This window comes from Muscardinus avellanarius, assembly GCF_963383645.1.
Source record: "Muscardinus avellanarius genome assembly, chromosome: 7".
Lineage (NCBI taxonomy): Eukaryota > Metazoa > Chordata > Mammalia > Rodentia > Gliridae > Muscardinus > Muscardinus avellanarius.
The window spans coordinates 23,032,524-23,048,376 of NC_137793.1; positions in this window are offsets into that span (position 1 = coordinate 23,032,524).

The following is a 15,853-nucleotide window of genomic DNA, read 5'->3' on the forward strand; positions in this document are numbered from 1 at the left end:
GGCAAAGGGAAGAGAGGTGCTGAAGTCTGGAGGAGACCAGGGGGGCTGGAGCGGGTGGGTGGGGGTGGGGAGGGCTGGGGGGCCAGGCCATGCCTTGAGGTTTTAGTGGGAGATGGGAGTCAAATGTGATGAGGGTTCCTACGCATTTTTTTTTTTTAATATACTGTGGATCGAACCCAGGGGCATTCTACCTCCAAGCTACACACTCAGCCTGATTTTTATGTCCAAACTAAGTTGCTGAGGGTCTCGATATGTTCTGAGGCTGGTCTCCAACTTGCTAGCCTCCTGTCTCTGCCTCCCAAGTACTGGGATTACAGGTAGGTGCCACTATATCTGGCGGCTTTACTCTTTAATGGAGAGATGTGGGTGGAGGCCAGCCTGGGCCCTTCATGGCTTCCACCTGATCCTAACCTGCTCCCACCTGATCCTAACCTGCTTCAGGAAGCCCAGGCTGCCGGCCCCGCCCTCCAAGGCCTTGCCATTGCTCCATTTTGGGGGCAGGCAGTGGGATCTGTGGTTATTTCTTGTCTTGCCTCTTTAAAGGGCCTGATGTGGGAAATCAGGGGCCCAGCTTCTGTTTACACAGTGCTTCCTGGACATCTCCCGAGTTATGAGAATAGGCAAATGATGTCTTCTTAGGAACTCCCGCTCGTGGGGAGGCGGCCCGGGTGCCTCCACAGTCCAGCTGGAGAGGGAGCCCCAGCAGGAACAGCCATCGCTTCTGGAGCTCCTGTTCCAGACGGAGCACGGATCTTACGGGATCCACCCTAGCAGTTTGGTATGTTGTTATCTGCTCCATTTTATAGAGCAGGCTCCAGGAGGGGGAGTCACTTGCTTGGGGTCACACTGCTAGTAATCAGAGGAGCTCGGTTGTGAACCTAGGCTGCCTGTCCCCAGTGCCGCGGCTTGATCCGGGTCTGGAGTTTGGACTTCTCCGTATCTGTGCAGGGTTCCAGGCTCTCCCCACCAACCCCCAGATTTTGCCTCAACGACAGTCATCTCATTTCCTAAACTACCAGGGAGCAGGCAGATACGAGTACGTTCCCAGGGTCCTGATGGTAGCTCTCTCCAACCCTCTGGACACACCAGACACTGAGTGTCACAGACCGTACAGAGTCTGACACTGAGAGCCCTTAGTATGTTTTTGATGTGGTCGCTTTGCCTGAAGCGTAATCGTGGGCAAGTCGATGTTCAAAAGAAATAACAGAGGGAAGAGTTGGGGCTGTTCCCGCAGGGTAAGGGCTGGAAGGCCCGTGCACGGGCTTCATTCCTTGCCTTCTGTCTTTCTCCAATCTCATTTCTCCAGAGAAGAGACAGCTGAGGCTCAGTGAGGGCGAGTGACTTGCTCAGGACACCCAGCAAGTTATGACAGAGCCCATTCGAAGACTCACTGATGGTCATAACAGGGATAACGATGCGTGGGGTGTGGCGAAAGGAGGCGAGTCTGGGCTCCTCCAGTAAGATGGGGTCAGGACGCTCTCTTTCCCTCTCTTCATCTTTCCCAAATTTGTTTCTGTGATCTGGACCGAGCAAGAGCCTATGGGACCCACCCAAGCAGTTTGCGGTAGGCCTTCTTTGCTCCGCCTTGAAGAGCAGCCTTGGAGAGGTGGAGGCACTTGCTTGTGGCCACACCTCTGGTAAACGAAGGAGCTGGGGATATGAACGTAGGCTGCCGGTCCCTAGAACCGGGTCTTGTCCTGACCCTCATCCTGTCTGTCCCCAGTCAGGTAATGGCAGCAAGCGAGTGCTGGAGGGAAAGAGAGACGGACCCTGCTCCTAGTATTTCAACAGGCAACAATAGCGGATGGGACCCAAACTGGGGACAGAAGTGGGTCAAGGCGCTGTGGGACTGTCACCCTCCCCTGCGGCTGCTCTTCTACCTGCCCTGCGCCCAGCCTTTGGGTCACAGCCACGTGCATTCTCTTCTGACCCTCGGCTCCTGGGTAAAATGAGTTCTTGGTGTCTTAGCTTTGGCTCTGACCTCATTCGATTGGCAAAGTAGGTGTTAGGATGATGTCCATTTCATAGACAGGGGAACTAATTGAGGCTTCTAGAATTGGCTTCAGGTCCCACAGTAAAAAGTAACAGAGCTGAGATGTTTTTTTTTGTGTGTGTGTGTGTGTGGTACTGGGGATGGAACCCAGGGGCATTCTACCTCTGAGTTACACGCTCAGTCCTATTTTTTTATTCTTTATTTTGAAACAGGGTTTCACTGAGTTGCAAAGGGCTTAAGTAGCTGAGCCTGTCTGCAAACTGTGATCCTCTTGTCTCAGACTCCCAAATGCTGGGATTACAAGTGTGTGTCCCTCCTCCCTCCTCCCTCCTCCCTCCTCCTCCTCCTCCTCCTCCTCCTCCTCCTCCTCCTCCTCCTCCTTCTTCTTCTTCTTCTTCTTCTTCTTCTTCTTCTTCTTCTTCTTCTTCTTCTAGCAGGGTCTTGCTGTTTCCCAGGCTGGCTTTGAACTCATGGGCTCAAGCGATCCTCCTGAGTGGCTGAGACTGCAGTTTTGTGCCATCAGGCATGCTCAGCCCCAAGTGAGATTGAGCCCAGGCCTGCCTGTCCCCACGCTTTGCTCCTCTGCCTTTGTTGGGGATGGATCCGTGGCAGGAGAACTGAGATGGCCCTACTGTGGTGTGGGACCCTTCGCGGGCAGGTAGGCCAGGCCGGGGTTGGGCAGTGCTGCTACCGACAGGTGAGCACAGGTGGGGCAGGTCTGGCTCTGGGCAGAGCGCAGAAAGTCAGAGAATGCTCTCACTCCGGGTCTGAGCAGCTGGAGCCTGGCCAGCCCAGGCTTAAAAGGCCCATAAATGGGGCAAAGCCCTCCTCTCCCAGCCAGAGGCTCAGCTTCAGAGGGAACAATGGTGAATTAGGTGTCAAAGATGTAAAGGGTGCGTGAGACCATGCAATTAGCCAGTGGGTCTGGTACAAACATTAGTTAGCGTTGGGGACCAGATGGCTGCGGGCGAGCCTGGCTGTCCTGGAATTTGCCTGGCCTCCCGGCGGAGGTTCCAGCTCCGGCCAGGAGGGGAGGCACAGGTAGGCAGGCCTGTGGCCCCCTGTGGAGCAGGCCAGGGATCAGGCAGGCTTCCCTCCCTGCCCTGGGCAGCTTCTGGGAACTAATTAGCACTTGTTCCAATTTTTCTTTGCCTCTACTTGAGGAAGAGAGCGCTTTAAGGTCTCTGCTTCCCAGGCTGACCTCTGCAGCTGCAGGCACCCTCTGGGGAGGGTCACAAGTGCTGGCCCATCCGTGAAGACTGCTATAGATTTCGGTCTCATTCGTCTGCCTCATGTGGACTTCCTGCCAACTTTCATTTAATTCCCCCCACCATCCTCGTAGATTGCTATTTTTATCTACTTCCTCCAATGAGGAAACTGAAGCTCACAGAAGGGAGGTCGCTGCTGGAGGTCATTGGTCTGACTTCTCAACTTCCGCACCTGTCTGTTATAACACCAAGTCCCCCACCCCAAACACACACGCAAGAAGTTAGTGTTGCTCCTGTTTTACACGGGGATAGTGGATCAGAGAGACAAAGGGACTTGCTCAAAGTCACACCGTTTTGAAGTAGGAAAACCAGGATTTGGAACTGTGTCTACTGGTTAAAGAAACTCCCTTCTCCTCTTCTTTCCTCCTGTGCCTCCACTTCCGTCCTGAGTTATTCAGCCTTTGGGCTACAGGTGATTGAAGCACATGGAAACTGGCTCAAGGCAATAAGAGAGTTTACTAGTTTGTGCAATAGGAAAATGTGCAGGGGCTGGCTTCAGGCAAAGCTGGATCCAGGTGCTCATGCACTTTTCTCTCCCTGCTTTCTTCAGTGTTTGCGTCCTTCTCAGAAGACTTTCCCTGTCTTTGCAGACTTACCTTCTACTGGATTAATAACTTCAGCAGAAACATCCTTTCCAGAGGCTCCAGTAAAAGTCCCAGGGCTGAGTCTGATTGGACGGACCTCTCCCTTGCATACTCTTCAGCTAGTCAATGTTTTCAGGGAGACAATAGTTTAAAAAGCCAGGCCTAAGTCATGAGCCAGGCCCTGGAGTCAATTCCAGTCGACTCTAAGGTCTGAAAGTCGGGGAGAGGAGTTTCTCCAAAGGAATATGGAAGTTATTTTTACCAGGAGTAAAGGTAACAAGAAAAGTCGACACTAGTGGGAGAAGACTTGAGCATGGATCAGAATCTGCAGGGGAGCTGGGCGTGGTAGCACAGGCCTGCAGTCTCGGTACTTGGGGAGTTGAAACAGGAGGATCACAGGTTTGAGGCCAGCCTTAGCAACTTAGTGAGGCCCTCAGCAACTTAGACTCTGTTTCAAAGTAAAATAAATAAATAAATAAAAATAAAAAGAGGGCTGGGGGGGGGTGTAGCTTGGAGGTGGAATCCCCCTGGGTTCAAACTGCAGTAACAGAGAGGGAGAGAGAGAGAGGAGAGAGATCCATAGGGGAGCTTGTTAACGCGCACTTAGTTGCTGGGCCCCACCTGACAGGCTCTGCTTCCGTAGGCCTGGGTGAGGCTCAGGAGTTTCTGAGAAGTGCCGCAGTGTTGGTCTTCAGACTTTGAGAACCGCTGGTCTGGACTTTACCTTCTGCTCACATCCTCTGCACACTCTGGCCTAGGAGATGTGCTCCAACCCCAGCCTTCAATTCAGGGGTGCGCCAGCTTCCTCAGAGGTTCGTGAATACAGTGGTCTTATGGGAATCCATAGACAGATTCTCAGTTTCCCGAGTGCCCTCTCCGGAGCCAGCTGCAGCATGCGTCTGTGGCTGGCGGGCTCCTCTTTCCCACCCCTTCACACTGGGTCCCTTCACACTTCACAGCGGAGCCACAGCTCCCGCCCTGTGGCACTGCTCTCCGTCCCAGTGGAAACCCCAGATGACCTCGGCGCGGGCTGCTCCCCGGAGCCCTGGCCCCAGCGTGGTCAGGAGGCTGCTCTCGGCTGCCTGAGGGGGTGATCTGTTCTGGAAGGGCCACGTGTGGGCCTGGCTCGCTCTAGGTTGGACAAGCTTAATTTAGGTATATTTGCTGTCAGAAGGTGGTAGTATCAACGATTTTGCTTTAATTAATTTAATTGTCCCCTTTAATCCCCAAATATTGTCCTGGAATGGATCCACTGCTAATGGACGATCTTCTGATAGCAAGAGAAATATTGATAGACACAAACTCATATCTAAATCCTGTCTTATCTATCTAGCCATCTATTTGTCCATCCGTCCGTCCATCCATCCATCCATCCATCTAAACTACCTACCTACCAACCAACCACACCATCTCAGAATTACACTATTTAAGATTTGGAAAGGGCATACTGGGAAATAGTAGTGTGGATGAAGAGCCTGGGATCCTTTTCATCCATCCCTTTCATGGTCTATGTCTCTGTGGAATATTTTGACCAATCTCTTGGTGGTACTGGGGGTGGAATCCAGAGGCTTTCTACCCCGGGCTGTACTCCTAGACCTTTTTTTTTTTTTTTTTAATTTGGAAACAGGGTCTCACTAAGTTGCTAAGTAGCTGAGGCTGGCTCCGAACCCGTGCGATCCTCCTGTCTCAGCTTCCCAAGTGCGGGGATTACAAGTGTGCGCCACCACCCCCGGCCTATTTTGACCAATCTCAAAGAGGAGGAGGCGGGATATTCCAAACTTACTCACCATGGGCTGTCTTTGAGAAAAAATATCATGTAGTGGAGGGGAGTTAGCGTTTTTTATTTTACTTTATTTTATTTTTGTGGTACAGGAGCTGGAACCCAGAGGCATTCTACCTCCAAGCTACACCCCCAGCCCTATTTTTTTATTATTTATTTTGAAACAGAGTTTTCACTGGGTTTCATTAAGCAGCGGAGGCTGTCTGTGAATAGCGAACCTCCTGTCTCAGCGTCCCGCATGCTGAGATTACAAGCGTGCGCCACCACGCCCAGCGTGTTTTCTATTTTCTTGTTGAACATTATTCAGACTGGCAGGGAAAATATTTCAAGTTACTATCAACCTACATTGATGGTTTTAAACTTGGGTGTACAACTCTTGTTTACTGGTGCTCATGTTCTTCATCCTCAGAAAGCGTTTATTAGGTTTAGATAAACTTAGTTACATTTGATGTGGGTTTTACAGAGTACATATATTTTTCAAAATTACTGAAGGAGGCACATGAACAAGGAAATATCAAGACCCATCCCAGCCCCATGTGTGCCTCTGAACGCTCTCGGCCTCCACGCGAACGTCCCATCTCAAGCTGGGGAACAGCCTCCGACCACCGGCTGCTGGCCCTGGATGGGGACCTGCAGAGGTAGCCTGGAATCTAACAGGTAGATTAGGAGGCAGCAGGAGGAGAGGGGGCAGGGGGAGGCCCGAAAGCTTTTGATGATGACCTGGGAAGGGAGATGGGCAACAGATCCGGAAGCTCCAGAAGGCTCAATATAGGATGAGCTGCGAAAAGAAGCAGGGCAGCTACCAGGGAGGCTCCATCAGCCAAGGCTGTCCTGCACCTCCCTGCATTCCTGTGCTGCAGAGAAACATCCGTTCACGCTCACTCTCTGCAAACATGTAACCGCGCGTGCTCTAATGTTCGCTCAGAGGCATGTGCCAATCCTGCCAGAGCATGAGGTCACAACGCCCTCCTTCCCTCCTTCCTTTCTGAGGACACTGTTTTCTGAGTGCCCCGTGCTCAAAAAATACATTGAGGGAAGCTGGGTGGCGCACGCTTGTAATCCCAGCATTCAGGAGGCTGAGACAGGAGGATCGCGGTTTGCGGACAGCCTCAGCTACTTATTGAGGCCCTTTGCAACTCGGTGATGTTACGGTTAAAGATGTTATGGTTAAGGATGTTACGGTTTGGGGTGAGGGTTACCGTTTGGGGAAACAGTCCCCGGGGACCCTGGTTAGGCTCCCAGAAACAATTCCCCTCCAAAAAAAAAAAAAAGTGGGTTCTTGTCCTGAGCTAAGGATAGATATACAATAGCCTGGACTCTTGCTGAAGATTTAAAGGAGTTTATTAAAGGTAGAAATACAGAAGACAGTTACAGCCCCTGCCATTCAGGAGTCATATGGGGGGGTTTCAAATGAATTCACTCATGATTCTTTATAACCCGCCCCAACCAGATCTGTGGCAGGTCTTTTGATAAATAGGTATCTTGCCCTGTCTCCAACTAGATCTTCCCCCTCTGTCTTGGGCACGGACCCTCACACCTGTTGTTACACTCCCAAGACCCTGTTTCAAAAATAAAGAATGAAAATAGGGCTGGGAGTGTTAACTTGGAGGTAGAATGACCCTGGGTTCCATTCCCAGTATCGCAAAAAAAAAAAAAAAAAATGCTCATCTTTGGAAGATGCCAGTTAACCAATTATTCTGAAAACCAGTAAAAGAATAAGGCACTTGCCCTGCCCTTTGTGTATGAATTATATCTTGGGGTAACTGAACAACTTAAGAGCTCCTTAAAGCTAAAGAATGAATCCTGCACCCTCTCTGAGGCTGCAGGTCTTGTTGGGGAGAAGCACAATGACCGCGCACTGTGATAAGTGCCCAAGTTGGGGAGAGACACAGCTGAGCTGGAGAAGGGGGGGAAACTGGGGCCCGAAGAGGGAGGAGATGCTGGCAGCAGCCTGGAGGGGCAGGAGGAGAGCAATGAGCACAGAAGAAGCGGCAGTATGTGTACAGACCTGGAAGAAAGAGAAAAGGAGCCTGGGGAGCATTACGGAGCTCAGGAGGAGTAAGGAGCCACTTTCTTGTCAAGAGGTATCTGCTTTGGCTTTCTGTTCTCTGGGGAACGCTTGAGGCCAGCCTGGATGGAGCGATGGCGGGCCTTAGGCCTCAGGTGGTTCCCTCCTTCATCAGCCTTCTGCTGCTGAGGACCATGATCTTATTGGTGGTTCTCACTGGGGAGAACCCATCTGGCAGTGTGTGGAGGCACTTTGAGTTGCACAGCTGGGGGACAGATGAATGCCACTGGCACCTAGTGGGTAGAGCCCAGGGACGCGTCTGCACACTCCATAATCAACAAATAATCTTGTGGCCTCAAATATCAGTTGTGCCAAGGTTGAAAAACTCCTACCTATAGCTGGGCGTGGTGGCGCATGTTTGTAATCCCAGCATTTGTGAGGCTGAGACAGGAAGATCGTGGTTTGGGGACAGCCCCACCTACTTAGTGAGGCCCTTTGCAATTCAGTGAGACCCTGTTTCAAAATAAAGACTACACAAGAGGGCTGGGGGTGTAGCTTGGAGGTAGAATGCCCCTGGGTTCCATCCCCAGTACCACCAAAAAACAAACAAAAACCAATGCTAGGCAGGTCCTTGCAAGTGCTCAAGCATGGGCTACATCCCCAGCCCACCCCACACCCTGATTTTGAAACAGGGTCTTGCTAAGTTGCTTAATGAGGGTCTCATTAAGTTGCTGAGGTTATCTTCAACCCTGTGATCCTCCTGTCTCAGCCTTCAGAATACTGGGATTACAGGCATGCTCCACGGTGCCTGGCTTGTAGTGAGGATTTTGATGAAGAAACTAACTGGCTGGAGTTACTTCAACTTCCTTATTTTTGCCACCCCTCAGGGCATGACGACAGCCACCTTCTCTACTGCTTTGTAAGCCAGGGAGGGCTGAGTGTGATGAGGGTGCAGGTCGGCCAGGGGAGGGCTGGGGATAGTGGCTTAGTGCACCCAAGGACCTGCTAGACCCAAGAACCCAAGAATGCGTCTGTCTATTAGAAATGAACTAGGGGAAGCCTGCAGAGGAGAGGAGTAATCAGCTAATTCAGGAGTGGAGGGTTTGCTTTTATTTGAGCGACAAGACGATTTTAATCCTACAATAACCTTTGACCTAAGCCTTTGACCTAAGCCTCAGGATAATTAGTGCCTGCTCGCAAAGGGTGGTGGGCTTGACCTTCTGCCTCCCTCCCGGCTGAGTCAATACCTCTGTATTCTGTTACATGTAATTCAGGTAAAAGGGTTTATTTAAGCTAACAGATGATTATTTCCCACAATAGAACCTCCGGCCCAGGCAGTGAATTGGCTCTTCCAGGCATCCTGTTTTGTCTGTAGCTAAAGCCTGCGTCCCCTTGACCGCCCGCTTCTCCTCTCCTTCCTCCTGGCTTCTCGCTCCCTCCTCCTGCTCATCCCCTCGGCCCTGCAATTGAGTTCAGTAAACTCAACACAACTGGCATTTACCGGGGAAGCTACCTTGGCCATGCCCCTCTGTTAGGCCAGGCTCTTGGGTCCCAGTGCTATTCTGGCCCATCTCAGAACCTCACATAAACAGATTAATTATAAGTTACATCTGGGGCTGGGGGTGTAGCTCACTGGTAAAGCACTTGCCTAGCCTGTGGGAGCCCTGGATTTGATCCCAGCACTGGAAAAAAGTATATATATATATGATACACAAACGCATGTATATATGTGTGTGTATATGTGTAAATATTTGGTATGACAAATGTAAAGTAAGCCTAGACAAAAGAGATAGATGGTGTGGAAGAAGCTAGAAGGGAGATATGACTGAAGTTGTTTTAACTATTAGATTTAGAGAGGGAGAGAGCACTTCAGGAGGGGGATACGGCTCAGACAAAGGAGGCAAGACGACAGAGAACGCTCCTGGAGGGACAGTAAATTCTCAGCAGGCCTAGTTCTGAGGGGTGAGGTCAGGTAGGGTGCAGCCAGACTCGGTAGCACCCTCTCCCCTCTCTCTGCCCTCTGTCCCTCCGTTTCCTTTGAGATGTTTCTCTTCTCCAATCATCTCCTCTCTAGAGATACCTGGGTGGAGATGCAGGTAGCCGCCACCTGAGCCTGGCCGTCACAGGCTTACTGAGTATCATTCTGTGCCAACCCCTGTTCTGGGCTGACAAGAAGGAGGGGTGGCCCCCTTCTGAGCAGATCTCCCATTCCAAGGGCACAGACGAAAACAAACCATGTTTGTAAATATGTACTTGGCTTTAGGTGGAGGGTTCCAGATGGCTCAAGGACTAACGTTTGCTTTTTATTTTAACATTATGAGTTTATCTTGATTATCTATTTCTATATATAAAGGAAATATAAATTCTGCCTTTAAGGTCATATAAACAAGGAAATTAAGAGCTAATTTGCTGGGCATGGTGGAGAACACTTGTAATCCCAGTTCTTGGGAGGCTAAGACCAGAGGACCACAGATTTGCAGCCAGCCTCAGCAAACTCGTGAGGTCCCCCACCACTCAGTGAGACCCTGTTTCCAAATAAAAAATAAAATAGGGCTAGGGTTGTAGTTTGGAAGTAGAATTCCCCTGGGTGCGATCCCCAGTATCAAAAAAAAAAAAATCAGGAAAATTAGTTGGTCACATTAGAAGTGGTATATGGATATAGTAACACTCAGGCAATGAAAAATAAATATGTTTGTGTGTATGCACATGTATATGTATGTGGGTGAGCAATATGTTTTTCTGCTCCGTCTTTTTTCTGATCCATATGAGAACAGGTTTCTGTTCTTTTAGGAACTACTGAATTTTGTGTGGTTTCACTGGGAGATGCTACATACGCACTTGACCTTCCCCACCCTGCTACAGTTGATTGGTCTGGGAGTTTTCTTTTTTTTTTTCTTTCTTTTTTTCTTTTTAGTACTGGGGATGGAACCCAGGGGCATTCTATCTCCAAGCTAAACTCAGCCCTATTTTTTATTATTTATTTTGAAACAGGGTCACACTGAGTTGCAAAGGGCCTCACTAAGTAGCCGAGGCTGTCCTCAAACAGCGATCCTCCTGTCTCAGCCTCCTAAATGCTGGGATTACAAGTGTGCACTGTTAAGTTGGGTCCTGCACTCATGTGACTTTGTGTCACATGACCTCTGCAGGGCAAGGGAGGGGCTGAAACCCCCGCGAGAATTGGGCGTTCCCGCGAGTAAACCCTCATCTCGCGAGATGCATACCTTGAAAAGGAGAGCCCGCGTCCTCAAGCTTCGGACAGGCGCGCGGGCCCCACGGTGCCTCGCCCTGATCCCCGGGAGAGCCGTGCCATTAAAACTTTACATGCCACGTGTACCGGACCTCTCTCGTGTTTTTCACACTCCGCCGTACTCACTTATTTTTATTTTACTCGCATTTAATTTTTTATTTTACTTATCATTTGGTGCCGAACCGGGAGAACTCTTGGGTCTCTCCCCATTTTTTCCCTTTTTTTTTTTTTCTGTTTTCTCTTTTTATTTTTACTCTCTTTTTGAGCCCCGGACTCTCTGACCCGCCAGCAGCTCGACTGTGAGGTCCCACAGCAGCGCTCCGCTTGCAGGCGTTGCTCCCACCACTGCCGCTGCTGCCCCGTGCCTGCCCGGACCGTAAGCCTTCTTCCCCAGCCCCGTGCTCTCCGGGAGAGCTGGCGGCCTTCTTCCCGCCCCGGGCTCTGCTGAGAGCTCGCGGCCATCTTTTCAGCCCCGAGCTCTGCTGAGAGCCGGTGGCCATCTTTTCCCGCCCATGTGCTCTCTTCTGGAGCACCGGAGGCCATCTTCCACTGCCACCGCGGCCGCAGCCACCACCGCCGGGGCGTGCAGGCTCCGCCGGCCGCCAGGCTGCCAGTTCCACCCTCCCGGAGCCAGGCTCCTTGGGTGATGCTGGCACCTGCTCTGCTTGCCGACCTCCTGCACGGGCCAGGACCTCTGCCTGCTGCTTGGACCTCCTAAAACCGCCGTTCCCGCCTGCCCACGCTGCCCGCCGCTGGAATGGGACCGCGCCGCCCGTGGACTGCGCCACACCACGCGCCTATGTCTTCTCCGCGCCTGGCGTTGCTTAGACCCGCCTGCCGGGGCCGCCTGCCTCCTCCATCTAGGTGGCCGCCACTCTGCTAAACAGCCCCCAGCCCGCCAAGTCCAGCCCGCGCTCCAGCTGGTTCCTCCACTCGGACTCGTGCCCTGGCGCCCTTCACCCTGTGCCTGCCCACCCCTGCTGCCTGGGCCTGGCCATTCCGGTAAGCAGCCACATGGAATTACTGGGGGGGGGGGTCGCCAGCTTTGGCCCGCCATCTTGGACACGTGGAATCACTGGGGGGCCGCCATCTTGGCCCCACCATCTTTAACCCCTCCCACCTCATGGCCTCACTGGAGGCCTCGCCATCCTTAACCCCTCCCACCTCATGGCCTCACTGGAGGCCTCGCCATCCTTAACCCCTCCCACCTCATGGCCTCACTGGAGGCCTCGCCATCCTTAACCCCTCCCACCTCATGGCCTCACTGGAGGCCTCGCCATCCTTAACCCCTCCCACTTCATGGCCTCACTGGAGGCCTCGCCATCCTTAACCCCTCCCACCTCATGGCCTCACTGGAGGCCTCGCCATCCTTAACCCCTCCCACCTCATGGCCTCACTGGAGGCCTCGCCATCTTTAACCCCTCCCACCTCATGGCCTCACTGGAGGCCTCACAATCTTTAATCCCTCCCACTTTCCACTCCTAACCAATCCTAGGAGTCGGCGGCCATCTTTCCGGCCCGAGCCAGGCAGCTTGGCACTTGCTCTGCCTGCCAACCGCCTGCGCGGGCCAGGACCTCTGCCTGCCGCTTGGACCTCCTAAAGCACCGTTCCAGCTTGGTTCTCCAGTCACCGCCGGGACCTCTGGCCGGTTTGCCCCACCCGCCCCGAGCCAGGCTCACTGGCGGTGCTCCTCGGGGCCCAGCCTCAGCGTCTGGCGTGTGCCTGGAAGCCATTTTGTCTCCACGCCGCGGGCCCGGCAAGCCACGCCGCCTGCGCGCCCCCACTGATCCCGCCAGCCGCCAGTGCCGTCCACACCAGCCACCGGCATCCGCGCGCCCTGGCTCCACCGCGCCCCCAGCAGCTTCTCAGCACTTCTGTCACAGCCAGCGCTGGCCGACATCACTATACTCCGGTAAACTGCCTCCTTCCCTTGGTTAGCGGGTTCTGGACTTGGGTCTTCCGGTCCACTGGGACCTTAAAATCCAAGCGCTTGGTGACCCATTGTCCCATGGTCCACTGGGACCACGCTGCGGATGACCAGGTCATCCTCCGGTTTTGAGAAGGAATGAAGACGTTCTTCCCTATCTCTTAACCTCTGTTTCCGAACGATTGAGCAGGGAAATCGGGGACGCCCATTTCCTGTTCTTCGTTTCCGCCCGCGAACCAATTATGGGGAGTCGAACCTTTATACTAGCAGATGCCCTGAGAGCCTGTCTGCCTTGATACGAGTTGGGAAATAGGTTGCGGTGGCCCAGGAACAGTTAGGAACTTTTCTAAGTGGTCTGGTATCCCTCCAAATGCTCTCCCCCATCAGCTTCCATTTATTTTCCCGCCAGCTGCCATTTTGTGATGGCGCATAGTCGCTGCCTGGTGATGTCACAGTCGCCATCTTGGCCCGCGCCAGACTGCAATTTTGCTGGGCGGCCTGCATGGGCGCGCCCTAGGTGCTGTGGGAAACGCCGGGCCGGGGCTGGGGCAACACCCTCTGTCCATGGGGAGTCTGCGTTGCCATTCTTGCCGGACACCAGCCCCGGGACGCGCTCTTTGTGAGTATAGGTCCGTCACAGCTGACAGAACCTTAACATAGCATCTAAGTTTTAATTCCAGAGAGAAACAGGCGGAAATGGAGCGTACACTCCGACTTTGCCAAAAAGCAGATCCCTGGTAGCTGCCCTTCAGCTGGCGGTGGCGGCTCAGCCCTCTGGAGCGCCACCTAGGTGTGGAGGACTGCAACAACAACTACCTCCAGGAGCCTGCCTGAAGTGGGGCGAAGCCATGCCTACCAATCAGACTGTGCCCGGCGTGTGGCCAGGAGGGCCACTGGAACAGTGCCCTTGGAAAAGGCCCTTGCCTGTTCAAGCCTCCTCAAGCACACATCACTAAGCTGTCCAGGGTAACCTCCAATTCGCACTGCAGCTATGCACCCACCTGCACCCCCTTCTGGGGGACTGGACTCCCGACTCCTCCCGGCCTGGGGCCCCTGACGATGCCCCTTGACAGCAGGAAGAAGCTAGAGGGTCCAACGTCATCCATTATCCCTACCATCAAAAGGCCGGAATGTTAAGTTGGGTCCTGCACTCATATGACTTTGTGTCACATGACCTCTGCAGGGCAAGGGAGGGGCTGAAACCCCCGCGAGAATTGGGCGTTCCCGCGAGTAAACCCTCATCTCGCGAGATGCATACCTTGAAAAGGAGAGCCCGCGTCCTCAAGCTTCGGACAGGCGCGCGGGCCCCATGGTGCCTCGCCCTGATCCCCGGGAGAGCCGTGCCATTAAAACTTTACATGCCACGTGTACCGGACCTCTCTCGTGTTTTTCACACTCCGCCGTACTCACTTATTTTTATTTTACTCGCATTTAATTTTTTATTTTACTTATCATGCACCACCATGCCCAGCTTGGTCTGGGAGTTTTCAATTGAAAGGCTGCTCTGGGGAGGCTGAGACAGGAGGATTGCCGTTTGCTGACAGCCTCAGCTACTTAGTGAGGCCCTCCACAACTTAGTGAGACCCTGTTTTAAAATAAAGAATAAAAAATAGGGCTGCGGATGTAGCTCAGAGGCAGATTGCCCCTGGGTTCCATCCACAGTACCACAAAAAAAGAAAAGAAAAGAAAAAAAAGAAAAGGCTGCTTTGCAGTGGTGGAGGATCCAGGCCATGAGGATTGGGGACGGTGGAAGCCTGTACCTTGCCTTGACATGGATCTGAGTGAGGGAGGCAGTTGAAGAGAGGGAAAATTAGGAGATTACAGTTCATTCTTATTAGTGGTGGAGTCATGTTGTATAAAATCAACACAAATGGAAGCCATCACTCCTAGGGAAATCCTAGGGTCAAGTTTTTGTAAATTTTAACTCACAGCACTTTGATCAGCAAGATTGGTATATAATCGTGTTGTGTGTTCTTTTAAGCACCATATTTAAGGTATATGGTTGATTCATTAGCATTGAATGCCTGGCCAGCTCTTAAGGACTCCCACCTGAAGCTTATCCCACGCTGGCATTTATCGATAAGGTCCATCACAGACTTCTTGATCTTAGAAACACCAGCTGGCGTGTCAGCGCTGTGCTTGGGGCCATCGTAAACAGCTAAATCACGGAGAAAGAGCACCTAAGTGAGCAAATCATGGCACTCAGTGAATCTCAAATTGGTGCTTGTTTACAAAAAGAGAGCTGAAAACAGGAAGGCAGGGAGTTCTTTTGTTTGACCTTGGCTGAAAATGTTTGCATGGGGTGACTCAAACATTCTCCCCCATCTGCACGTGTCTGTGACTTGAAAGACTTGAAAGTACCATGAATATTTACTTGGGGGATGCAAATACATTTTAGCAAGTAGGCAAACTCACACATACAGGATCTGTGAGTAATGAGAACCAATTCTATTTATCCATTTACCATCTATCTATCTATCTCTCTATCTATCAGGACTCATCTCTGTGAGTTTGGAATACTCGCTGTAGCTATCTCTCTGTCCTTTTTCTAGTTTGGATATTCAATTTTTGTTGGATTATGTGAACTATGTCAAGGTTCTTTTTATATCAACCCTCTTTTGTTTTCTCTAAGCTGAATCAATTGGGAGTTTTTTAGCTTACAACCAAGGTGGGGGGGGGAGTTCTGACTTAATATATAAAACCCTGGTACATAGTAGGTCATTAGGAAATGAGTCTCTTCCTTCCTTCTTAGAATGCAGGGTTGGCTAAAAGTAACCAATGAATATATGCCATTGGTGAAACGTTGAAAATGGAGCTAGGGAATCGCGAAGGAGGTAAAATACCAGCCAGGCACCCTCGGGGAGTCAGCAGGCTGTGGGGGAAGGAACCAACGAACCATGCATCTGGAGAGTCGCGCATAGTCCCAGTCGGCCAGCTGAGTCACGTGGCGACGCAGAAGCACCGATGTTTTATAGGCATGCCGATTCTCTCACCACATCTGTAGTCTTGCTACCTTTAGAGTCTGTCTCGCGATGTTTGGAGTCT